Source organism: Molossus molossus, unplaced genomic scaffold (genome assembly GCF_014108415.1).
Source record: "Molossus molossus isolate mMolMol1 unplaced genomic scaffold, mMolMol1.p scaffold_m16_p_1, whole genome shotgun sequence".
Taxonomy (NCBI): Eukaryota; Metazoa; Chordata; class Mammalia; order Chiroptera; family Molossidae; genus Molossus; species Molossus molossus.
Genome location: NW_023425344.1, coordinates 104,830,027 through 104,857,847, shown reverse-complemented (window position 1 = coordinate 104,857,847; position 27,821 = coordinate 104,830,027). Strand labels below are relative to the sequence as shown.

The 27,821-nt window shown below is 39.9% G+C and overlaps 1 pseudogene; it reads left to right on the top strand.

Annotated features, from left to right (window-relative positions):
- The first annotated feature begins 746 nt into the window (after positions 1-746).
- LOC118634986 lies at positions 747-27,821 on the top strand (annotated as a pseudogene).

Here is a 27,821-nt window from a genome sequence, read left to right as displayed (position 1 = left end):
AAGCCTGCATTAGGCATTCAGCAGTAGGTTAGGCAAGTCGTGCAGTCCGGTGGGGAAGCAACAATTAAACAAGCAATTATAGTAACAGGTGATAAGTGTTACAGACCGAAAAGAGCAAGAGTTATGCATCACATCACTGCTGGTCTAGGGAACTCAGGAGGGCTTCTGGGAGAAAGTGATGCCAAAAATGAGACTTGATAAATTAATTAATTAAAAATAAATAAATAAAAAATAAAAATAAATTTAAATAAACAAACAAAGCTGAGACTTAAAGGATGGAGTTGGGAAGTACAGAGATGACAAGTCTTAGTAAAGGATACTTTCTGTACAAAGGCCCAGGGGAGAGAGAGTGCAAGTTACTTTCAATGCACTGGAAGAATTTCATTAGGGCTATAATATAAGGTGAAGATGAAAATGACTGGTGGACTCAGCAGGGATCCTCATGGAGGAACTTATCAGATCGGGTTCTATCCTAAAAGCAATGGGGAAGACTCCAGAGGGTTTTAAGCAGGAGAATGATGATTAAGTTTGCAGTTCAGAAAGATTACTCTGGCTGTATAGCATGGAGAAGGGATCTGTGGGAAGGAAGGTTAGAAAAAGTAAAGGCAATTAGTAGGCCATGGCATATTTTAGGCAAGAATGAGTGGTGGATTCTTAGGGTTAATCAGGGTGGTGACAGTGAGAATGGAGAAAATGGTGCTTTAAGATATATTCATGGGGAAGAATAGATAGGACTTGATATCTAGATGAACGTAAAAGGTGGAGATGATGAACTGCGAATGGCTCCGGGTTTTGCTGACAAAGGAGATAGTAAGGAAAGAGTGAGTGTGGGTGGAAGAGGTCAAATTCAGGCCAGAACATGATGAGGAAGTGTTCGTAGGTCTGGAAGTTGGATACAAACATCTGTAGCCCAGGAGAAATGTTAGAACTGAAGATAAGATTGTTGGAATCATCATTATCAATAGAGTCTTTGAAGCTATGAGAAAAGAGGAGTTCACTTATAGAAAACATGGAAAATATGGAAAGAGACCAGGATTAAATTTCAGCTGGAGAAAGAGCCTGAGAGATGGAAAGATGTGGTTTAGATGAACGAACAATTCAATCCCAAAATCCCGTCCTGGGGGTTTCTTTTCTAGAACCATTTTCCTGTTCTAATTTTTTTAGCGCAGGTTTCTCTGGAAAATATTCTGAGGCAAGGATTAAAGAAAAGTTCATGCTTTACATAGTATATCCAAACCCAGGGTAATAAGGATGGGGGAAAAGGGAGAGAGAAAAGTAAACATGAGAATCAGTGCATAATGATGTTCAGCAGGGATGAGGTTACAAAGGATCTGATTAGACCTGTGAAGCAGTTAGAACTTTACCATGTTTGCTACCATTTATTTCACAATGAGAAGGAAGAGACCCAAGAGGTCACTCATACATGTGTCCTGTCCACTCAGCACACAGGGAGCCCACTGGCACTTTCCTGGAGGGGCTGTGGGTAAAGCACATGCCATGGATTAGTCTTGCTGGCTTCTTTCCCGTCTTCTTCTTTCCATTGATGAGGGTTACCCCAGGTGTATCAGTTATGGTCAAGCAGAGAGGCAGAACCAGTAGGGGACTATACACATGGATTTGTCATAGGAATTGGCTTATGCAATTGTAGAGGCTGGTTCAACAGTATCCATAAAGCTGTCTCCATATCTGATGCTGGAGCTTGAGGTCAACAGGACAGGCAGTCTAGAAAGGATGCTCATGAGCAGGCTGCAAGCCTTTGAGGTTGGATTGATGCCACAGCCATTCTTGTTTCCCCTGATCTTAGTAAAGAGGGTGGTCTAACAGAAGCTGAAGCTCTTTGTCATGGAGCTAAACACACACACCTGGCCCAGGAGTCAGGCAAACTACAGGTGCATTGAGACAGGGCAGTTGCAGGCCCCAGTGTTGCTTCATGCCGAGTTAGCAACGTGTGTCAGCTACAAAATGATGGCCCCCTTTATTCTGCCTTCCAAAGCTCACAAGAAGCTCCCTTGACCCACAGTGGGTGGTGGGTCGTAGGGGCATGGCTTTTAAATACCAGATTGCCACTTACTTCTCCTCCAAGCCTCCTTCTGGAGCTAATTCTTGAAAACAGAGGACTTAGTGGGGAATTAATTATTACCCACACTTCTGGGTGGCATTATCTAGCCTTTGCAGTGTGGTGCTTCATCCAAGTCCGAAAGTTCTGGGAGAATCCAGAAAGTCTGGGCGGCTGCAGTTGGAGAGGGCCCGGCAAGTCTACAACAAGCGGTTGGTTGGCCCGGAGCAGCAGCAGAATGGGCTGGGAGGAGAGTGTACCTGAGAGAATCTGAGATGCCTCATAAAAGAGAGTTTATCTGTTGGAAATTTTCAATACAATTATACTTGTTAGGAACTGTGAACTGGAGTGGAAAATGTTTTAAAACAGGGCTGCAAAACTTTGAGAGGCTCATTTTTGTGGGGCAAAGAAACATATCTCAGAGACCTGCCCATGAGGCTTACAGTTCCTATGTGCTGAGTCTGAACACTTTGGCATGAGAGTGTTCATGCTGAGTCATGGTAGAGTTCATGCGTTCACTGTGCAGCTTTAGTAAGAATTACTGAGTGTTAAGCAATTATATAAACTTGTTAAAGTTTATTTATTACACTTAAGAAATAAAAGCATCCAGAAAGAAAGATTTTACTGTAGAGCAATTTCAAACAAGATTCAGTGACAATAACGGCTCTTGGCTCAAAGGTAATGAAAAGCATAAAGATCATCAGGTTATTGAAAAACAAATTTTAAATATTTCCCTCTGTTTCCAGGCTTTATGCATGCGTCTTCAGTCTCGTCTGAAAGAGCACAAATAGAAGAGATAGTCTCTACTATAATGACATTTTTGAAAAGAAGTTTTTATGTCAAGTCTGCAGGTGTATACAGATTTATTTCCACTACCTGGTTGGTTGCCTGTGACCTTGTTCTGAGTTACTACTAGTGATAGATGATATTTATTTAAATAAAGCCCTTGGGGGCTGAGCTCCCTGCCTGGGACACCAGGCACTTCTCTCTTACTTTAGAAATCTGATTAGAATGTATGTGAGTCAGGGTGAGTTATAACATGAATAATGTGAAATGATAACTATTTTAAAATGAAATGATTTGCAAAGTTTGGTACTTTATTATTAAAGTTTCCATATACACAAATATCATATTTGTATTTCATATACTTATATCTCTCACATGTTTATACCGTGGGATGGTGCCACACTAAGGTTTAGAACTACAATTCAAAATGCTTGTTTTAAATGAGAATAATCTTCCATTTAGCTTCTTAAATGTTCCCACAAATAAAACTTAGTGAAGGATTATACAACTCACTGTTGATTATAGAGAGTGATTGGGGGTGGGGGTGGAGTAATTAAAACTTGATCACCAATATTCTTTCATGGTTTGAAATACTGTTTTATATTTTTTTTCAATTTTTATTAATTTATTTTTGTCACAGATATTTCTTCTTTTTACCCCCTAGACACCCTCCTCCCCATCCTGCCCTCCCATTCCCCCCAACATTGTTGTCTATGTTCATTGGTTACGCATACATGCATATAAGTTCTTTGGTTTATCTCATCCCTCCCCCCCTCCTCTGAGGTCTGTCAGTCTGAACCATACTCCTTTCTATGTCTTTGGGTCTATTTTGTTCATCAGCTTATTTTGTTCATTATATTCCACAAATAAGTGAGATCATGTGGCATTTGTCTTTCTCTGATTGGCTTATCTCACTTAACATAATGCTTTCCAGGTTCCTTCACATCATCTCAAAGGACAAGAGATCTTACTTTCTTACAGCTGCATAGTACTCCATTGTGTATATGTACCACAGCTTTTTTATCCACTAATCTACTGGTGGACAGTTGAGCTGTTTCCATGTTTTATATTATTTTAAAAGTGTCAAATTATCAATTAGTGCATAGTCATGACTTCAAGTAAGCCATGCGGTAGTTTTACAGACCGAGACAGCAGGAACGTCCATGGGCAGCTTCCCAAAGATGAGGTGATCTGTATCCATCCTTCATCTCCATTTCTTCTTTCAAAAATCTGCCAGCTATTAGACAAAGCTCTTTTGACTGCAAGTGACAGAAACCTGACCTGAATTAGCTTAAGTAAAACAAAACAAAAAAATAGAATCTATAAGCTCTTGTATTGAATTCTGGAAGGAGATTTCCCACGTGCCTGTATTCAGAGACTCAACCTGTAACTTTGGGAAGTATTTTGGGTTTTGCCCCTTCCCTAACTATCGGTCTTGAAATAAAAATTTGAGTTCAGTTGCTAATTATTAATAATGAATTAGTGCTACCTTTCTTCTAACATTGGCTGTAGAAGACATTTTATTTCAAACCAAATCTGAGAATCATCTGGGATGCATGCTTCACAAGGGCAAGGACTGGTTAGGAAGCTGTCCGGCGTCAAGGTGGTCAGCTAGGACAATGAGCTAAACAATGAAGCCTCTCTTAACTTATTGTCATAGCATCAGCAAGAGGCCAAAAAGGGAGAGAAGGTGCCGGCTGCCCCACTGGTCCGTTGTTCTCAGGAGTGGCACTGGGTGTTGGGTGAGGATCAGATATGAATGCACAGCTGAGGGAGATCTGAACAGTAGGCTCCCAGCATTGTTTTTGTCTTGTCTGTAATGGAACGAGGTGAGGGGAGGAGGAAGGTGTGGGGCTAGGAGTAGAAAAGTCTGTAGTACTGAGTCAGGGTGGAGAAAGATGTCTTCAAGTCCCTGACACACCCCACACTAGGAGGTCTTGGCAGAGGAGCCCGAACAGTGTTCTCATCTGAGCCTCTCTCCCTGTCTCCAGGAAGGAGGCCTTCAGTTGGAAAGGACCAGGCTAGGATCACAGGTGTGTGTAAGCGCATGGCCAGCAGGGGAGGCCGGTCCTCCACTGCAGCTTCCTCCAGAGGATTCGATGCACTGGCTGTGCCCCAGCTCTGCTGAGGGGAGGGCAGCTTTTGCCCCTGAAGCCTGCCAGGCAAAGCCCTGTAATTAGCTGTGGTCAGGCCTGTGAGATCACACACATGGTTTGGGGCTGAAGCTAGGACCCTTCAGGACCCTTCTTGGTTTGTTCCCTAATCTATCACAAAAGCCTAAAATAGGGCTAGGCACATAACAGGTGCTCAGTAAATGGTCACTTTTATCGCCAGTAACATTGGTGGGGGAGTCAGGCCACTGCACAGACTCCAGGGGCTATTTCTTTGGCCCTAATGTCCTGACTGTGAGAACAGCTGGCTCCAAAATTGATGAATTCCAGCAAGATATCAGATAGATACCCACTGTAACTCAGTCTCCAACAGAACAAATACAGTGAACACTGGAACTGTGGCACCTGCCTGAGAAGAAGATGAAAGAGAAAAAGCTGACACAATAAAAATGAAATGCATACATAGTTACTGAAGGTTTGGCGAAGTGCCCCTTTGTGTCAACTGTATAAAGATGTAGCTTTATGCCAGGCCAGTGTGGCTCAGTGGTTGAGTGTCAACCCATGCACCAAGAGGTTGCCAGTTTGATTTCTGGTCAGGACACATGCCCAGGTTGTTTGCCAGATCCCCAGTGGGGGACATGAAGGAGGTGGCCAATCCATGTTCTCTCTCATTGATGTTTCTATCTCTCTCTCTTTCTCTCTTCCTCTCTAAAATCAATAAACAAAAAAATGTTTTTCTCAAATGTAGCTTTATCATTCTAAACTTTCATTTGAGGGAAGCAGATTAGGTTCTAAAATTTATAACAACTTACGTACTTTCTGCCATTTGGCCTTTGGGTTTATTCACAATGTAATGGTCATGACGCTCTTTGTTCCCCATAAGTCAGAAGAATGATCTCCGTGTCTCTGATTACAGCACATTCTCAGTTAGGAAGGGGCTGCCCTGATCTCTGCACACTGCTCCCCATCTGTCTCTCCAGCTGTGCATTGCGCACATTCAGGGGTATAATTCACAACTGACTCTGTCACGTGGGGTGTCTTCTTTGCTCAGTGTTAACTCATTGAATTGAAAGGATCAAAGACATCAAACTTTTCTAAACAAGAAAAGCTTCTTATGTTAAATGCTTCTTAAAAATTTGCATATTTTCATTTCATTGCTTTGTAAATTATTACCAGGAAGTTAAATCTTTGTAGTCTATAAACAATATAATAGAGTGTAATATTTTAATGGATTTGTTTTTATTTTAATTTTTATTGGATGTATTGGGGTGATATTGGTTAATAAAATTGTATAGTTTTCAGGTGTACAATTCTATAATACATCATCTGTGTATTCTATTGTGTTCACCACCCAAAGTCAATTCTCCTGTAACCATTTATGTTCCCTTTACTCTCTTCTACCTCCACCATCCCCCTTTAATCTGGTCATCACCATGCTGTTGTCTGTGTCTATGAGATTTGTTTTTGTTTTTTGTCTTAATCCATTTAAGTTTTTCTCTTTTTTTATCCTCACCTGAGGACATTCCTCCATTTTTTTGTTCAGATAGAGTGGGAGGGAGAGAGAGGAAGAGAGAGGGAGAGAGAGAAACATCGACGTGAAAGGGACACATCGAGTGGCTGCCACCTGCACGACTCAACCAGGGCCGGGGACAAACTGCAACCAAGGTACATGCCCTTAGCAGGAACCGAACCTGGGTCTCTCTGGACTGCAGGCCGATGCTCTAACCATTGAGTCAAACAGGCCAGGGACCCTTTAACTTTTTCTCCCACCTCCACAAACCTCCCCACCCCCTGACAATTGTCAGTCTGTTCTCTATGAGTCTGTTTTAATTTTGTTAGTTTATTTTATTTATTAGATTCCACATGTAAGTGAAATCATGTGGTACTTGTCTTTCTCTGACAGGTTTATTTCACTTATCATAATACTCTCCAAGATAATCTATGATGTTCTAAATGGTAAGATTTCTTTCCTTTTTATGACTAAGTAGTATTCCATTGTGTAAATGTACCACAGCTTTTAAAAAATATATTTTATTGTTGAAAATATTGCAGCTGTCCCCCCTTTTTCTCCCCATTGACACCCCTCAATCCTGCTCTCCCCACCTCTAGGTCTTCACTGCACTATTGTCTGTGTCCAAGGGTTATGAAGATACACATGGAAGTTCGTTGGTTAATCTCTTCCCACCCAACCCCTCCCCTCTGAGATTTGTCACTTTGTTCCATGCTTCCATGTCTATTGATCTATTTTGTTCACTAGATTCCACATATAAGTGAGATCATGTGATATTTGTCTTTCTCTTAGTGACCTATTTCACTTAGCATAATACTCTCCAGTTTCCTTCATGCTGTCTCAAAGGGTAAGAGATTCTTCTTCTTTTTTTTTTTCTTTTACAACTGTATAGTATTCCATTATGTAAATGTACCATAGCTTTTTATTCACTTATCTACTAATGGACACTTGGGCTGCTTCCAAATCTTGGTTATTATAAATAACATTGCAATGAACAAATATATTTGTTTTTAAAGAAACAAAGCGTAGATTCAAAAGTTTCAAAGATGTTTTCTATGATCTCATGTTATTTAAAACTCATTCATTAAACATCTGATGAATAAGTCTGTTATATTTTTTAAGCTGATTAAATGTGAATTTTGAAATGATGGAATGAATTATCACACAATGATTTCATTGCAGTACATCTATGCAGGTGTCTGGTGTTATGTAGAATCAAGTCACAGTTTTCTCTATAAAGTGACAGGCTAGCAATCATTACTTTTAATGTATAAGCAGGAGTCCATCTTTGACCTTATCATATTTTCAGTGGTAAAGGAGATGGAGAGGTGAAGAATTATTATTTCTTCTGCACATAAAATTATGCCACAGAATAAATCAGACACAAGGCTGCAACAGTTGTGATGGGAAAAAAAGAATAGTTATAGCCTCTGTTCAGTGTACAGTGAAATAGTGAGCAGTTTGTTTAATTTGTCAATTAAATTGGCATGTGATCAGTTTGGTGGCTGCCAAACCTCAGTGGAAGCCAACTAGAAATCACCAAAAATAAAAATGGATGACTCTGGAAAAGCAGTTTTAGATTTATGGGGAAAAGCAAAGACATCATTGAGCCCAGAAAAATCTTGGTGGGGATTCTCTTAAGGAGACTGGTAAATGGAGGACTATATAGTTGTACCACGTTCACAGTGTTTTGAATATTTGTTCTGCAATATTTTAAGTCATTAGTACACAGAAATTAAATTAGTTGTGTTTTGCCTACACTACATGAGAGAACCTTCTGAAAATTGCAGCCATTATTAATTTTGTTCCAGAAGCAGCCTTGCATGATACATTGGAATGATTTTTCTTTTCTTTTTGCATTTAAACTACAGATAAACACTATGGATTGCTCCAATGAATGCCACAAAAATGCTGAAGACTGTACGACAATGCCTTTTAAAGTCAGATATTCAATTGTGAAGGATGTTTGAACAATCTCATGATGGATGTTCATTAGTTCACTGCTGTCAGGACGAGTTACTACTCTACATCTCTGATACTGATCATGTTTTTTGCAGTCATGATTGAGTTGTTGAAGAAAAAACACTCCACTGAGCTCTCTCAACCATGTCCAACCAGCACCAACTTGAAATATCTTTGGCTTACTCAGCAACATCAAAACCCACAAAGTGAATAGGTTACATCCATCCCAGAGGCTTTTCTGCAGCAGTAAATGGATTTGCCCTCTTTAGAGGAAGGAGCACAGTTCCGACACAATTATTCTTATTGGAACAGACTAAGGAATTTACTTCAAATGAGGTTGCTGGTTATCCTGGGGAAGCTGTGTCACAATAAATATTCAAATACTCTTCAGAGGCACAATTTGTTCATTCTCCCATGAAACATTTGTGCCCCATGAACTGTATATAGCCAACTTTGTTTAGATGGAGAAAAAATTATTTCACTCTAGCAAAACTTGTATATAGCTCAGGTAGGGTCCCAATTTAACAAAAACACTTTAACATCCAGTTCTTTGTAAATGGGCCATTTTCATATGCCAGATGTCCTGAAGCCATAGCCCTTTGTCATTTGCTCACAATCAATTTTATTAAGGGAAAAATTCCAAGCGACAGATGTCACCAGTGAATGTTCACATCAGTTTGATGAAGACATGGCTTTGAAATGTACCATTGTAGAGTCACTATTTAAATGCAAAGCCTATCCTGTTACAATTTGACAAGATGTGATGTTGTGCTGATTTATAGGGCCAGGCTCTGCCCACTTCTCAGAGCATATACTGTGTTCTTCTACTCCAAACCTCCCTAAACCTAAGATAGTGCTTGAATATAATAGGTACTTAGGAGATTCTTGATAATGAAAGAGGTGATGACTCTGACCCAATGCTTTTTATGGGGTAATTTGGCTGACTGAAGGCAAAAAACTAGGGTGATTGGTATATGCCATGAGAAGTAGGAATAGGCTGAAAGGTGCTATCAAGAAATAACAAAACTTTTTATGAAAATGTGAACATTAATATATTCTCTATAAATAGTGTCACTACTAGGTATACAAATTCTACAAAGTAACTCTGTGATGACTTGAATTTCTTGATGTGGCTTGGGTTGTGGATGGTGGCATCTCCCTTCTCTTTATGTATTGAAATGAAAGGTCTACCAACTATGGGCTCCCAGTTAGCAGAAGATCTTAATATTGGCTTATAACAATTAGGAAATGAGGTCATTAGTGCTGTCCCTAAAGTGGAGCTTCTTCCATTGGACTGAAAATTAGGCAATAGGGCCCCAAGGATATGAATAATGACCTTGGGGCCCTGGCCGGGTTGCTCAGTTGGTCAGAGCATTGTCCTGATATGCCAAGGTTGTGGGTTGATACCAGGTCAGGGCACATATAAGAATCAACCAATGATTGCATGAATGGGGGGAACAGCAAATTGATCTCTCTCTCTCTCCCTCTCTCACTCTCTTTCTCTCAAATCAATTAAAGAATGACCTTGGGAGCATTTACATAGGTCATTCCCAACACCAATACCACAGTGTGCTAAAAGCAGCCATTGAGGTTATTTAAGGCTTATGTCTTATTCCTGTGTCCATTGACTCTCTTTGGAAATGTAAACAGCATTTTGTATTTCTTTGAGGGCCTCCATTTGTGCATGCCAAGCTGGGACACCCCTCTTCTGTTGGCCCCGTAAGATAATGCTGCTTGTTGGAGACATGTCTCCTAATATCTTGGACTTGACCAATTCATGTCCTCATTTTGAAGTTGCCTGTTAGAAACATGTCTAGTCCGTTTTCTTTTCCTTTGCCCTGACCAGTTGACACAGGTATCCTATCTTTTAATGAAGATTACTTTTCCTCTTAAAACTTTCAAATCTTTTTAACATTTAACATATTAAATTGAATGTTACAACCAAGCTTGATCTTTCACTGGTATCCAAAGATAATACTGGTATGGCTAGTATTAGAAATATCTCCTTTTCAAAGATAAATATAATTTGGTATCTGATTAAATCGTGCTTCCAATTTATCATAGCATGTTGGTAACAAAGTCAGTCAATGATTGCCAGGACCACCCCATCTTCTAGTAAAGTCTCCAGGGCACAATGAGTGCATTTATCATTAAGAGATTATAAAGAGTCACTTTCACATTTCAGGGGAAACTGATTATATGTATGCTTTTTATGAGATGCTGAAAATCTATGCAGATATCCATTATGTCAAGCAGCTACGAAATCTTGACAACTCTCCTATCTCCAAAGTTAAAGTATTGGATTCTGCAGTTAGGGATAATTTTCACTTTTGAGTTTGCTACAGATTGAATATTTGTGTCCTCCCCACCTCCACCCTCCAGTTCATATGTTGAAACCTAACCCTCAAGGTGTTGGTATTATTGGGTGAGGGCCTTAGGAGGTGCTTAGTTCACGAGGATGGTGTTAAGGGCCTTTATAAAAGACACCCCAGGGAGCAAGACTGTCCCCTTCCACTGTGTGAGGTTATAGCAAAAAGGTGCATTCTATGGACCAGGAGGTGAGCTCTCACCAGACACAGAATCTGCCGGTGCCATGACCTTGGACTTCACAAATTTCAGAACTATGAGAAACAAATGTCTGTTCCTTATGAACCACCCAGTTTATAGTGTCTTGGTTATAGCAGCCCAACTGATGAAGATGTAACTTAGATAATGTTGTAAAGAAAAGGAATTTTAAAAACTTTAAGTACATTTATAATATATAGATAACTGGGAAAGTAAATATTTTTTACAGTATTTATCATGAAAATGTTCAAATTATTGAAAGTAGAGACTATAGTATAATAAGCCTATGTGTACTCAAAGTCAGCAGTTATCAACATTTTTCTAATTAGGCTTCATTTCCTTCACTTTTATTTTGCTGCAGTATTTTAAAGCAAATCCTATTATTATTCCATACGCATTTCTAACTAACAAGATCTTTTCCCCATTTGAAAAGGAAACATAATTAATGCCATTATCATAGATAAGATCAACAATAATTTTTAAAATTTTATGTAAACTAGACAATATTTGAATTTCCATGATTATTTCAAAAATGCATTTTAACATTTGGTTTACCAGATTTTATACTAGGTCCACACTCTGCATCTAACTAATATGTTAGATCTTTTTAATCTTATAACCACACACCTTCCTTCCCTTCCCTGTTATGCATACCATTAGTTCATTAGAAAGTCTGAGCCATTTATCTTTAGAATGTCACATTTTGGACCTGGTCAATTGCTTCTTTATCATGTCAACTAACTTGTTCTTCTCTCCTCCATACTTCCTGTAACTGAAATTTATGTCTAGACAAATAATTAGGTTCTGGTTGGATTTTTTTAGACAGGATTACTTCACAGGTGGTGCAGTAAGTGGTCATACCAGTTATTTTAGCAATGCTAAGGCTGGGCAGTGTTCAGGTGGTATCAGTTTAATGTCTTTATCATAAAGCTAGCTATCAACCTTCCTCCAAGTGGATGCCTGTTTATTATGTGTTTACGACAACAGATTTATTGTCAATAAGTAAAGTACTCAAGACTTCTTGACCAATGCTCACCTCAAATGCATCTTGATTCCTATGGCACTCCTTATCCCTAGTTTTTACGCCAATTTTTTTTGCTTTAAAAAAAGAAATTTTTTATTGATTTTGTTTTTTTAAGAGAGAGAGAGAGAGAAACATCTATGTAAGAGAGAAGCATTGATCAGCTGCCTCCTGCAGACCCCCTACTGGTGATTGAGCTTGCAACCCCAGCATGTGCCCTGACTATGAATCAAACCAAGACCTCTCAGTCCTTGGGGTGATGCTTAATCCATTGAGCCACACCAGCCGGGCTAAAAAAGGCACTTTTTAAACATTGTTCTTCACTCTTCATTCCCCCCAGTGTACTTACACATCCTCTTTTTTATTGACATGTACTTCTCTGCTCCCCTTTCTTTATTAAACACAGATTCTTCAGTGTTCTGGACATAGATACTTTATTAAGGTCCAGGATGCATTTTAACTTGCTCTCTGCTGCGAAAGTGCGATGTGGTATCATCTATTTGGTAGGTCTGGTGTGCCTTCATCTGAGGGGTCCCTCAGGTCCAGGAGAACACTTGGAGGAACTGCAGTGATTTGCCAGTGACCTAGCAACATGGAACCACCTAGGATTTTCCAGGTAATGAATGTTATTAAATAAATACTTTTTAATTAATTATACTTGAATTTTCAAATTCCCATTTTTTATGTGGTAAATAGTAAATAACATATGTTTGTATATAACCCATTGAGCCCCAGTCTTGGGAGCAAATCATTTCTTTGCAGGGGAAAGTATTTAGGGTGAACATAGAAGATATTTAGGGTAGAAAAAGAAAACCACTAAGAAAAAAAATTGGGGGTTATAGGTAATATTCTTTAGGAAGCAATTCAAGTGAACAATATTTTTCAACTAAACCCACAAATTTTGTTAACCTTTTCCCACCTCTCCATGAGGGGACATCTGAAGAAATAATAGTAACAGCTACCATTTCTTGATCGTTCATGGGATGCCTATCATAGGCTCCAAGAAATTATATAATCTGTGTAAAATCAAACAAATAGTACAGTCAACATTCGTCTGAAACATAGGTCTCTTAAATGAAACTACATTGTTCTCCTACTGGAAAGTCCTGAGAAAAACCACAACTTTTACAGTTTTTACATTGCAAAGACTGGTGCAATAGTTATTAGTAAGAGCAAAAAATCTCAAGACATGATTGCACTCTAAGGGATAAACTTTGAACAGTTGCAGATAATGAGACAGAACTCTTTGCAATGACAGATCAGTGACAGTGCCAGAAAGCCACCAAACCAGCACTCTCCAGTGAGGAGTACATGATTAAAGAATGTGAGTTACATAGATACAGAGAATTTTCTGTTGGTTGCCAGATGGGGAGGGGGGGTTGAGGGGATGGGCAAAAAAGGTCAAGGGATTGAGAAGTACACATTGGTTTTTAGACTGAGGAACCTCAAAGGGAAGGAAGGGGTTGGAAGAGATAAATTAAATAATTTATATGCATATATGCATAACCAATGGACACAGACCATAGTGTGGGGAAGGCAGGAGGGGGATGGGAGCAGGGAGGAGGGGATTAAAGTGGAAAAGAGAGGTACATCTGTAATACATTCAACAATAAAGATAAGCTTTCAAAAAAAAAGAAAACATTTAAAAGGTGAGTTGGGGATGGGGACGCAGGAGTAGAAAAGGAGAGGGCCATTGAGGACACGACTCTGTCTTCTTCTCTCGGCCAAGGTCTTCACTAACATGAGGTGATAATCTCACACCTAAAATTGACTTTTGCTTACATTATTTGTAACTTGCTGCCTATATTTGTGATAAAATAATTAAGTTTAATTATTCTCAACCAAAAACTGTTCTTATACATTCTCAAATTGGAAGATGCTTCCGTTATTATTAAGGGAAGTATCTGGAGCAGGTGAACTTGACACATATGTGCAGCCACCCTCTGAGTGCTGTAATAAGATAAATGAGGTGTGCATTGCACTTAGAAAATAGTTTCCAAATAGGGATTATGTTTGAAAGAACTAACTGTTATACCTGCATTAGAACAGCACACAATACTTATTGGATTGCTAATTCTTAGCATCTACAAGCAACATAAACATCACAAAATGTACAATTCTTGTAAAACTTACTTGACTGCTGTCAAACAATCCTGAATATGTAACTCCTACCCTTTTCTATTTTTTTATGGAAATCTGATTTTTTTAATTGTTGAAAGTATTACAGATGTCCCCCTCCCACCCCACCCCCCATTGACCCACTCCTCTGTGTTCATTTGTTGTGTATATATGTATATAAATTCTTTGGTTTATCTCTTCCCACCCCTCCCAACTCCCATCCCTCTGAGGTTTGTTAGTGTGGTCCCTACTTCCATGACTCTGGATCAGCTTATTTTGGTTGACAGATTATTTTGTTCATGATGTTTCATAAATAAATGACATCATGTAGTACATGTCTTTCTATGACTTGCTTATTTCACTCAGCATTATATTCTCCAGGTCCTTCCATGTCGTCTCAAAGGGTAAGAGATCTTTATATCTTACAGCTGCATAATATTCCATTGTGTATAAGTACCACAGTTTTTTTTTATCCATTCATCTACTGATGGGCACTTGGTCTGTTTCCAGATCTTAGCTATTGTAAATAGTGCTGCTATGAAGATAGGGATACATACATTCTTCCTAATTGGTGTTTCAGGCTTCTTAGGATATATTCCAAGAAGTGAGATCACTGGGTCAAATGTCAGTTTCATTTTGAATTTTTGAGGAAACAACATAATGTTTTCCATAGTGCCTGCACCAGTCTGCATTCCCACCAGCAGTGTACTAGAGTCCCCTTATCTCTACACCCTCGCCAGCACTTGTTGTTTGATGTGTTGATGGCAGCCATTTTGGCAGGTGTAAGGTAATAGCTCATAGTCGTTTTAATTTACATCTCTCTGATGATTAGAGATGTTGAGCATTTTTTCATATGTCTCCTGGCCATTTGTATGTCCTGTTTGGAGAAGTGTCTATTCAGGTCATCTGCCCATTTTTTAATTGGATTGCTTGCCTTCTTATTGTTGAGTTGTATGAGTACTTTATATATTTTGAATATTAACCCCTTATCTGATGTATCATTGGCAAATATCTTCTCCCAGAGAGTGGGTTCCCTTTTCATTTTGATGCTGGTTTATTTTGCCATGCAGAAGCTTTTTAGTTTGATGTAGTCCCTTTTATTTTTTCCTTTGTTTCTCTTGCCCTAGGTGATATATCAGTGAAAATTCCACTACAAATGATGTCTGAGATTTTTCTGCCAACATTTTCTTCTAGGATTTTCATGGTTTCACAAGTTACATTTAAGTCTTTTATCCATTTTGAGTTTATTTCTGTATATGGTATATGTTGATCGTCTAGCCTTTTTTTCTTTTGCATGTAGCGGTCCAATATTCCCAACACCATTTATTGAAGAAACTGTCTTTTTCCATTGTATTCTCTTGCTTCCTTTGTCAAATATTAACTGTTCATACTGCCCAGCTGATGTGGCTCAGTAGTTGAGCATTGATCCATGCACCAAGAAGTTGTCAGTTAGATTCCTGGTGAGGGCACATGCCCAGGTTGTGGGCCCAGTCCCAAGTGAGGGAAATGCAGGAGGTGGCCAATCAATGTTCTCTCTCATCGATGTTTCTATCTCTCTCCCTTTCCCTTACTCTCTCTAAAATCAATAAAGAAAAATTATTAAATAAATAATTGTGTATATTGTCTTGGGTTGATTTCTAGGTTCTCTGTCCTGTTCCATTGATCTATATGCCTGTTCTGTGCCAGTACCAGGCTGTTTGATTACAATGTAGTATAACTTGATATCTGGTATTGTGATCCTCCCACTTTGTTCCTCTTTTTCAAGATTGCTGTAGCTATTTGGGGTCTTTTTTGGTTTCACATAGACTTTTGGAGTATTTATTCTAGATCTGTGAAATATACCATTGGTATTTGAATAGGGATTGCACTGAATCTGTAGAGTCAATGGACATAATGATGTTGATTTTCCCAATCCATGAATATGGTGTATGTTTCTGCATTTTTATATCTTCTTTTCTATCTTATTTCAATGTCCTGTAGTTTTCTGAGAACAGGTCTTTTACCTCCTTGGTTAAGTTTATTCTTAGGTATTTTATTTTATTTTATTTTTGTTGCAATGGTAAATGGGATTTTTTTTAGTTTCTCTTTTTGAGTGTTCATTATCGGTGTATGAAAATGCCATTGATTTCTGGATGTTAATTTTGTATCCTGATCCTTTGCCAAATTCATTTATTAAATCTAGTAGAGTTTTGTAACTCCTACACTTTTAAAGCCAGTGTTTAATTATACATGTGATACAGGAATATGTTCCACCTCCCAAAAACAAAATATGATTGACAGGAAAAAAAAATCAATATTTATTCTGAGGTTATAAATAATTCTTGTGAACAAATCTCCACAAATGTAGAAAATCAAATAATTCAAATGAGCTTTTCATTTGTAGCCATTGAAGGGAAACTGTTGAAGCAGAATCTTCTGAAATGTGCCCAATTGTCCGTCTGCTTCCACAGAGGATGCTGGCCATGAGTTGTGTTAGTTAACAGCAACTTTTGTTTGAGGCTCACCAAAAGGAATTTCAGGGGTCACTCAGTTTATCACCCATCTGGAAGCAAGACCCATAAGGGTTTCATTTCTCACAGGTTTGGCAATGACATATACATAAAAAGAGACCAAAATTCATTCTCTCTCTCTCTCTCTCTCTCTCTCTCTCTCTCTCTCTCTGTGTGTGTGTGTGTGTGTGTGTGTGTGTGTGTGTGTATATATATATATATATATATATATATATATATATAAAGATTATTTCCCTTTCTACAGATTCTATAACCAGGATAGTATTCACTCTACTATTTAAAAAACAAAACACAGCACAGTAAAATTTCTGTGTTGTGATTCCTAAAAATATCTTTAGCTTTTTTTTGTTGTTGTTGTCTTTTCCTGTAGGACTCCCATTAAAGCATGCCAATAAGAAGAAACACAAAATTAAAAGGTATTCTGAGCAATGAGAAATTCTTAGAGCCATTTTTTTCCTATGCAAGAAAAAAATGGGGATTTGAGGTTACTTTCATTACTTCTCTTTAAAAAAATTACAAATAGCTTTTACCTTTTTCTCTCTTCTTTTTAAACAGTTCAGACATTTTTATTTAAAAATAACCTTCAGTTTAGAAAAAAGGCAAAGTAAGACTTCAGTATGACAGAGGAATCTAAAAAATGTTTTAGGGCAGTTATTCCCTGGGGAGTTGGAAGAGTAGGATTAGCTTCTATATCAGAATTATGAGTGGGTTTTTTTCAACCTGAGTTTGCTTTGTATGAGCAAGAGAGAATTTAAGGGAATGGAAAGTGATATAGATAGGGCAGTGGCCCCTTTCCTATGGAAACTGCTTCATGCTGCATTTACCAGTTGTTGAGAGGTTCTCAAATGAATAAATGTTTGTCCAGATTCTGCCCTTTCTCACTTATTTTCTCCCTTCTCCTTTCATTTATTTGTTTATTTATTTATTCGTTCATTCATTCATTTATTCAGACACTTTGTTGCTGAGTATCTGAACTCACTTGCTTCCCACAAAAGAAGCTGAAAAAAGTCAGGCCCTTGCCCCCACCCCCTACCCAAACAAGTTTAGACTGTGCTTTGACTGGACCAATCACATGCTCTCATTGGAACTTTGGAGAGGAGTCAGTCACATGTAGAAGCAGGGCAGCTCCAGTTCCCAAAGGCAGTGCTGCCCACAGTGGCCATGCTCAGTGTCCAGAGCTGGGGAGGTGGGTGTAGAAGCAGCCAAGGAACCCACACATATTTCCAGTCCTGATTCCCTGACCTTGCTGGACAATTTTGGGAGCTACTCAATGTGCTTCCAGCATGTTCTTTTTCTGCATCAGTCATTCAGAGTGGGTTTTCATCACTAAGAAAATGATCCTCACTGACACAGGCTCTTTCTGAGATTCAGACCTGGACATATAGACATTAACCCGCGCTCCTGTTGCATAGCACAGAAGCATTCATTTGTGGAGGTGGCCCTTATAACATCTGACCTACTCCCTCTCACCCGATTTCTCTCAGGACATGTTCCTTGCCCAAGTCAAATGCCAAAGAGAGTGGTGTCATCACCATCAGCTCACAGAAAACAGAGTCAGGGAAGCATGATTTCAAGAAAGAGAGATTAATGTCACTCTTTTCAACCTTGGTTGAACTCCTATTCTTTCATGAAGAAGAATAGCTCCGGAAAAGGCACCCATGTCTTGAGATATGATGTTGAAGCTCACTCAGCTAAGCCTTGTCAAAGACAAACTTATCAGTAGCTAACAGTTACCTTTTCCTGATTCCTTCCCACCTGCCCATTGAATCCATTTCTGGGTGGTGAAAGTAACAACTAGGAGCTAAGGATGGCTATTACCTGCTAAGACATTCTGAGATGGAGCCTCTGAAAATGAGACTATAATTTATCAGGCATTGTGTGTTCAATGATTCAGAAAGATCCATATGTGCTTTTGTTTTAGCCACTCTAATGAGAATGTGTCAACTTCAGTTATATTCTTCTATTATCAGGCTCATTCTTGACTAAAGCAGAATGGATGCTTTCCAGAAAGGCATGGTCTTACTGCAGAGATATGCTAGCTTTGCAGGGAGGCATTCTTCTTCAAATGGGATTTTTGGGTCAGGACCAAGCCCCCTTCAATTGTCAAAATTCAATATATTATTTTTGGAAGAAATTTGACAACACTGCAGCATTATTATCCACCAATAATTTTTAGAAAGAAAAGAAAATGGCGTAAGGCAGTATCTTCAAGAGAGAGTGATTTCGAGGGGTGTGGGATGGGCTGGTGCCAGAGGCCAATGCAGAACAAGATGTCACATTGTTTAACAAATGACAAAAGACAATATCAGTCCTTCCAGTTTCTTGCTAAAACGAAGGTCAACTCTTCTGCTTTGGAAAGAACTGGTATCCCAGGGGGACAGAATATTTTACAGTCACAGGAATTTTGTTGTCCAACAAGTAGATTGTGAAATACATGAATGGCCAAGGATTAGGATAAATTTCCACTGCAGGAAAGTGATCCTCACCAAATCCAGCCAAACCTTATGTTTTGTATAGAAAGAGAAATGCTGAGGATAAAAACTGAAATTTAGTATAAAGTAAATAATCTTTCCCCTGCCCCCAACTCAATATCCTATCTTCCTTGAGGGTGAAAAACACATAAGCAGCTCCATGGCGATGGGAACTAAGCAGGGTTTTCTCTTTAGCTAAATATGCTCTGTGTGGCTTTGAGTCCAATGCCTTGCTTGTGAAGATGAACGAGTAAGGGCAGGTGTATACAAAGAATGGAAGACGAGGTAACCAGTAAGCGCTCCTGAGAATTTATTTCTGTGCCATCACTCTTAAGGTGTCAAAAACCAAGATGCCTTACGTGCTGCTTTGGGCTGAGATTTTTCATGTTGATTCCTTCATAGGCAGTTTGTAATTCAGGGACACATCTTCACACGTTTACTTTGCTTTACTATTCAGTGGATATTTCTACACCTTACCATCAGTCTGCTGGAAAACTAACAACTATCAGCCCTTACAAGGACAATACAATTGACAGCAAAAACTTTAGTTCTCCTGGGAAAAAAATAATCCCACCGATTCTTGAGTTAAAATTTCAACTGAAATTTACTTCCTTTGTTCCTTTACTTTCAGTGATGTCTGTGTTTTCAGGACTAGTTCCTAGTGTTTGCTGTTTAATCACCTCTTGAAGTCTTAAGTCCTGGCCAGTATTGCTCAGTGGTTAGAGCGTCAGCCCTCACACTGAAGGGTTGAGCATTCAATTCCTGGTCAAGGGCATGTACCTGAGTTACAGGTTCGATCCCCAGCCACTGTCAGGGCTTGTGTGGGAGACAATTAATCAATGTGTCTCTCTCACATTGATGTTTCTCTCTCTCTCTCTCTCTCTCTGTCCCCCTTCCTCCCTCCCTTCCACTGTCTCTAAAAATCAATGGATGATGTGTCCCTTTCACATCTATGTTTCCCTCTCTCTCTCTTCCTCTCTCTCCCTCCCACTCTGTCTGTACAAAAAATGGAAAAATGTCCTCGAATGAGGATTTAAAAAAAAAGCAAAAAAAAGCCCTGGCTGGTTTGGCTCAGCGGTTAGAGTGTCTGCCTGCGGTCCGGAGAGACCCGGGTTCGGTTCCTGCTAAGGGCACGTACCTCGGTTGCAGTTTGTCCCCGGCCCTGGTTGGTCGTACGGGTGGCAGCCACTCGATGTGTCCCTTTCACATTGATGTTTCCCTCTCTCTCTCTTTCTCTCTCTCCCTCCCACTCTGTCTGTACAAAAAATGGAAAAATGTCCTTGGATGAGAATTAAAAAAAAAAAGTAAAAATCAATGGACAAACTATCCTTGGGTGAGGATTAACAACAACAAGAAAAGCCTTGAGATTGTTGACAGTGTTAGCAAATTACTAGAATTTTGATGGCATTTCTGTCACTCACTTTTTGTGTTCTAATAATAAAAAGTTCTACTTATTGAGTGCCAACTATGTGCCAAGCACTATGCTAGATACTCTACATACCTCATCCTTAATTTTCATAGCAAGCCTGCTCAGTGTCCATGCTATCCCTCTCACTTAAGGGTTACCGAACTATGGTACAGAGATTAGCTACGTAATTTCTGCACAGTAGCTGATTTCTTGTTTGAAATTATATTTCCGTTGGTTTTTATTGTGTGTGTTTAGGGAGAGCCTTGCTGGCTGTGCGAGTTGACTGATGCACGTTCACATCTTCACGCACAGCTTCCTGCCATGGCAATGGCCCCGCATTCGCTTTTGTAATTGTTTCTCATCCTTTTCAAGTTAAAGCTGCTTAACTCTCCCTTCCACAGTGTATCAAAGTGGGCTGCTGGCGGTTGATAGGCATTATCAGAGTCTGCAGATCAGAAGATGTTTCATCAAACAGAGCGTGCTTTGGCTCCAAGAGCAAGTGACTGGGCATTTCTCTCCATCACAGTGATGGAACGTTAGTAAGAATGAACTAATTTGTTATCTAAATGGATGTCTTTGACTCAAAGCCTTCAAACTATGCTAATATTGCCTACTACCTACTTGAAACCTTATTCTGAAACTTCCAGAAACTCTAAATGGTATTGCCTTGGAGCACACAAAATCTGTACTGTTTCTAAATGCTGGCTTAGTAACAGTCGAAATGCACAGCATATTAATTGAATTTATTTAATATTTACCAACATACTATCAAATAAAGGAATGCATATTAAAAATGCACATACCAAACATTTTAAAATATGGACACAAAGTGAGCAATTTAGGAAACAACTATAAAAATTTTTTAAATAAGATTTCCCAAGTGATTATAACATTTCCCAAAATATATTCCTTGGGACACTAATCCCACATGTTGTTCTTTGAGAAAAAAAAAAGTCCAATAAGTTTGGGAGACAGTGTGTATTTTAGCTCTCACGCTGAGGGTCACAATGCACATTAGCACAGCGTAGGGAATCCATGCTCACTGTCTCTCAGATGTACCTGAGTATGAAAGATTTTATTGGTAATACCTTTTAATATCCCACAGACCATCCTTTGTGAATGCTGGGCAGTGACAATGGAAAGAAAGAGACAAGTTTAAGATTTTCAAATGTGGAGTCTCTACCAGAGAAATTTTGAGAATGCCAGTCCCGTTGCAGGTTCAAGCCTTTGAAAAAAATGTTTGGGTTTCTCAGCAGGGGCAAATTTGTATGCCTGTGTATGTGGTCAGCTCTCGGCCATCTTCCAAAAGCCCAGCATGTAGTTTGACTAGCTCTCTGGCCCCGCCCCATGGCATTTTCTGCAGCTGGAGAGAGGATTCTGTGTCCACTGTCCTTCCCAACCAAGAGACAAAAAGAGACCTGTAAAAACAGGATAATCACCCCCTTATTTATTTTTATAAGACATTTAGTGATCAGAGTATTTTTTTTCCCCAAAAGAATGTCACATTTGTACTTTTTAAAATGGAAAAAGACTACTTTTGAGTATCCTATAATCAGTCTTAAGGTTTTAAGGTTCCTATATGCTGATTTCTTCAGATCTGTTGAACAAGGAACACTTTTACGTATGTCACAACCTATGGCATTATATTTGAGAATGAACATCGTGTTTCAGCTCCTATATGCTTTCCCTGAGCCCTATTGTCAAACCATTAGTAGGAACTATTCCACTTAGACATGGCCCTTGCATGCTGGCCAAGCTGCTCCAAGAAAGGGGCCAGCATCAGTTTTCATTTGCACTTTTGCTTGTATGAGACGGAAAAGGTGACAGGGCAGAGAGTAGGATGGCGCTGCTGTCAACAGATCCACAACTTGAGTTTTAAAGCAGACTGTGTGTCTTTCAGCTGTCCTAAGAGAGGGAAATGGATCAGGGTTTCACAGCCTGAGTTCTTGTCCACAGCCTCGCGCCAGGTTCCACACAGCACCCCGCCTGCCCGGCCTCCGTCAGACCAGCAGGCTTGTGACGCCCTGTATCTGAAGGGGGCTTTCTAATCTGGACAACTCTACTGTCCCCTTGTGAAGATGTCATCTGGAAGGATATTCATGGGCCTCTTAAAATCCCATCCAGTCTAATGTACCTGGAAATGAATTTGCTTGTCAGAGAAGAACTGACAAAAGAAAGAAAAATCTCGATTAAATTTTGGCTCTAAAAAAAGCTGCTTTTAATCACTTCTTAAAATAGCAGCACTCTGTTTCATCACTGAACCCACAATAATGTGCAAGCCTGAAATCTGGTCAGCCTGGTTTCGAAACTATGCTTATAAAGTCTCTGTACGCAGCACCTTGCCACCGGAAACAAAACAAATCAAACGCATACACACACCAGTGAACCAAAAAATGTCTTTTTTTCATGTCCATTCCTACTATTCCTAGTATTATTAAGGAATAAAATCAGCTTTCTTTCCAGTAAAAATATTTTAAGTACTTTTTAACATGTGGAGTTTCTCCAGCCTAGAGACAATAATGACGGTGGTATCATGTCTGTGTCTTCAAGTGAACAGTCTTAGGAGACAACCATGAAATACCTGTCAGTGAGGACTGCCAAGTGTGACCCAAGCCCAAGCTGCTGCTGCCATAATTTCTACATGGTCAGGTTAATCAGTCACCTCAAGAGCACCCAGCCTAAGGGAGAGACTAGAAATCTGCTCAAGTTAAGATTACTAGAACTTGGAATATATATCTCTCTCTCTATCTCTCTATCTCTCTATCTCTCTATCTCTCTATCTCTCTATCTCTATCTCTGTCTCTGTCTCTGTCTCTATCTCTATCTCTATCTCTATCTCTATCTCTATCTATCTATCCATAGAGAGAGAACAGTACATCAAAAAAATGTTTTACAAGTTGGAACAGACTCTGAGATGAAGAATAGTTTGCAAAATGCTTACTAGTGCACTTGTCATCAACACCTGTTGAAGGGAGTAGACAGCAGTGGGACTGGGCGGGTAGAGAAGTTGGGCTGAGATGCAGTCTCAACAGAGTCCAACCCCCTGGAAAACTCTGATGTTGGGATGGGCCTTTAGTGTTGTCCCAGTTGGAACAAGGGTACTGTCTCCTTACACTTTGCACTGGCCAATCATTGGATTGGTATGCCCTGAAGTGTGAGGTGGCTTTTTAGCTGGGGAAGTTCCAGAAGAGGCCCGATAGTGTGGGGTTCTGTCAGCAGAACGCTCAGTACCTTGGAGGAAGATCAAGACATCCACTAGAAAACTCTCAGGCTCCCCCCTCACGCCCCTCCCCCTCGACACACAGAGTAATAACTCAATTAATGAACCTAGAGAACCAAAGCTATATCAGGACAGAATTTTTTATTTTAAAGACATCTTAATGACTCCGGAGAAGCAGTGATGACTGGCACGCATGGTACAGTGCTGTTTTCTACAAGTTGGGGACAGGTTCTGTCATAACCACAGCTGCTGCTCGCCTAGAGGGTGGGAAAGCACTGCTTTGATTGTGTCAAGTTTGGCCCTAGTGTTTAGTTGTGACAAGTTTGGCTTTAGCATCCTTTCTCTCCTGCCTACCACCCCATGCCTCCATCACCATGGTGCTGTCTCTTCTCATCCTGGCACTACACCTTCTCCCTTTGCCCCAGAGATCTCTCTTTTTTAATCCTCACCCAAGGATATTTTTCTATTTATATTCAGATAGAATGGGAGAGAGGGAGAGGGAGAGGGGGAGGGGGAGGGGGAGGGGGGAGAGAGAGAGAGAGAGAGAGAGAGAGAGGAACATCGACATGAGAGGGACACATCGACTAGTTGCCTCCTGCATGACCCCTACCAGGGCTGGGAATGAACCGCAGCTGAGGTACATGCCCTTGACTGGAATCAAACCTAGTCTGTGGGCCAATGCTCTAACCACTGAGCAAAACTGGCCAGGGCCAGAGATCTCCTAAAGCAAATATTTTGGAGCCATAGTTAATATTATTTTTTTTAAATAATATTTTTATGTATAAACAAGCCTTTTATATCTCTATATTATATTGCACCCTTGGGAATGAAATTCTGACAAAGAATGCTATTGAACTTTTCTCATTTATCGAAAAGAAAGCATGTAGGATTTATGGGCAAACCAGACTGCCAGACTCTGAACCTGGCCCCGCCACTTACCTGCTGCATCCATTGCAAAAACTGTTAACTCTCCATGCCTCAGCTTCTTCATCTGTAGAAGACAGACAATAATAACACTCTTCACAGATTGTTACAAGAATTCAATGAGTTAATATATGTAAAATATTTAGGATAGTACACATTATACAGTTTAGGAAGGTTATTTATATTTCTTTGTCTAGAAAGAGACGGGGTTTAGAATGGGAAGAAAAAACTAATATTGTTAAGCATCTATGTGCCAGGTACTGCTAAGGCACATAGATTGCTTTACCTATTACTCATGATAGCCTATGATGCAGACATTCCCCTATTACAGACGAAGAGATGAAAATTTGCAGAGTTTAAACTGCCTGCCATCATGGAGTCATTGAGTAGTGAGCTGGGATTCAAACCCCAAATGGTCCGGCATTAAGTAACTGCTATGTTTGCTATGTTTGTTCCATTTTTATTTGTTCAGTTTTTGCTTGTTCCCTCTCACCTCATTCCCACTCCCCCCCTTTTTTTAATCATATCCCCTCGAAGTGGTTTTCCATTTTCCAGTGAACAAAACTTGCTGTTCTCAGAAGTGATACAAATCAGAATTTCTAACTCCCATGAGAATTCCCTCTGAAACTGTTAGTTTCATTTTGTTTCTGCTCTAACATAAAACAAAGAATAATGGCATGAAAAATATGACTTGACAACATCATTTATATTATAATTTTTCTCCTACTATCAAGTTCATCCCTAAAAAAAATACCTTTCATAGCAAAAATTAGTTTACTTTTATTGCATAACTAACTACAAAAATTACCCTTTAGTTTTAGGGTTTGTTTGTGTTCAAATAACTCACAAGCAAATATTTTTACAGAGAAGAAAACCTCAAACTGAGATTCATTCATAATAAGTCAAGTTTTGATGATAAAATAGTTTGATCTGAGATTACCATTGACTACAAGTTGCCATCTGCGTGTATTTGTTGAAGATGTCAAGTGCAATTAATTAACGGAACCACTACTTGATAACCTATGTTCACAGGATTTGCAGAATACATGATGGTATGTTATTTTCAAATGTAACCTGCCAAGTGGTTGTTGGCTTTGTGGAAAGTAGCTGCTTCCTTCTGACCAAACTTTGAAAGGCCCACAAGGGGAAAAGAAATTATCATTTATTAAAGACCTACTCTGTGCCAAGCTCTATGGTGAGTGCTTTCATTTATATTATCTTAATTCATTCTCCATGCATTCCTGTGAGGGTGCAGTTATTAGCTCCTTCAGTGATAAAAAGGACCCTGAAAGCTTTTGTTTCAGACCCCATGAGATGTGAAAAGTCTTACTTTAGCCCTTTATGGGTAAGACTCACCCTTCAACCTGATCTTCCCTTACATATGCTGGCAAGGAAATGACAAACAGAGGGAAGGGAATCACTTTACCAACCATGGGTTTCCCAATTATCACCTGTGGTTAAAACCCTTAGGACCCCTCAAGGGCTTCGTGTCCTTGCTTGAGGGCTAAAGGGGAGGAGCAGGTAGATTGATGATATCTGATCAGGGGGGATGCATCCACTTCGGGTAGAGTGACAGGTAGTGGTGAGGAAAAGGAGACAGGTGGACTGGTGCTTGTACACAATATCAGAAGAAAAACATTGACAGAGGAAAGAAAAACCTGAGTTAAGTCATAATATTGAAAGACAACCTTGAGCCCTGGCCAGTTTGGCTCAGCAGTAGAGGTTGGACCTGCGGACCAGAGAGTGGCAGTTCGATTCTGGTCGAGGGGTAGCTGGGTTGCAAAGGCTCTTGTGGGAGGCAGCCCATCCACCTGTCTCTCTTGAGTTGATGTCTCTCTCTCTCTCTCTCTCTCTCTCTCTCTCTCTCTCTCCCCTTCCCGCTCTATCTGAAGGTAAAAATGGAAAAAAGGTATCCTCTGGGTGAGGATTAAAAAAAAAAAGACCACCTTGACCCTGAAATTCTGCACCTCCTCACCCAAACTTCCACCCAAAACACTGCCTCATTTTCCTCACTTTGCACGACTTCCAGCCCTGGAGCGGCCTGCAGGTGTCCCTAGGGCAGTCTGCAGAAGCCGGTGGGCGAGCGCAGGACTGGGGAGGGTGTTGCACTGGAGAAGGTGCCCGCACTGCTGGACCTCAGGTGAAGAGGAGGGCAAGTCCCGGAGCAGCACGAGAATAAAGCACGTTTCTGACATCTCAGCTTGAAATGGATTTTATTCCCCATAATATAATTGTAAGAAATGAAGAAATAAAGTATCATGGGAGCTAAACTCCAGCAACAATTTGTAAGAAATATATATATTGTTTGTTTTTGCAAACTGGCCTAACAACCATGAAAACAATTTCTATAAGAAAATGTCTTCCCAATTTCCAAACAACTTATTTATTTATTTATTTTTTAATCCTCCACTGAGGACATTTTTTTTTTTTTTGCATTTATCTTCAGATAGAACAGGAGGGAGAGAGGGGGGAAGAGAGAGAGAGAGAAATATCGATGTGAGAGAGACACATCGACTGGTTGCCACTCACACAACCCCAACCAGGGCCGGGACAAACTGCAACCAAGGTATGTGCCCTTAGTGAGACCTGAACCTGGGACTCTCTGGTCCACAGGCCGACGTCCTAACTGCTGAGCCAAACCGGTCAGGGCCTAAACAACTTATCTTTAAAAATATTTGTTAGGCCTAGGTCATTGAGTCACAGGGAGGACTCAGCAACCTCCTCCTGTACCCCCCTTTCTTCTTGGGTACACCTCCCCCCTTCTTCCGCCTTTCCAGCGAGAAAAAGGAATCTGGTTGTACATCCGCTGTCCACCTGTTGTTTGTCTCCTGTCCAGAACCTCTACTCTTCCCACCCCTTTGCTGATACAAGTGAGGGTGATGATTTACTTCCTGTGGGCACTGGGGATTGCGTGCATATAAGAATTTAAGGCAGGAAGATACTACTACTGTCCAAGGGATCAGTTACTGTCCAAGGGATGATTACGATAATAAACTACTGACGGCATTTACAAAGAAATTTGCCTGCAATAGCACTGTAATTGAGCATCCAGAATATGGAGAAGTAATTCAGCAACAGAGTGACCAGCACGAGAACACATGCCAGTTCCTCGCAGAGACTGGACTGGCTCAGGACAAACTGAGGGTTCATGGGTTTTAA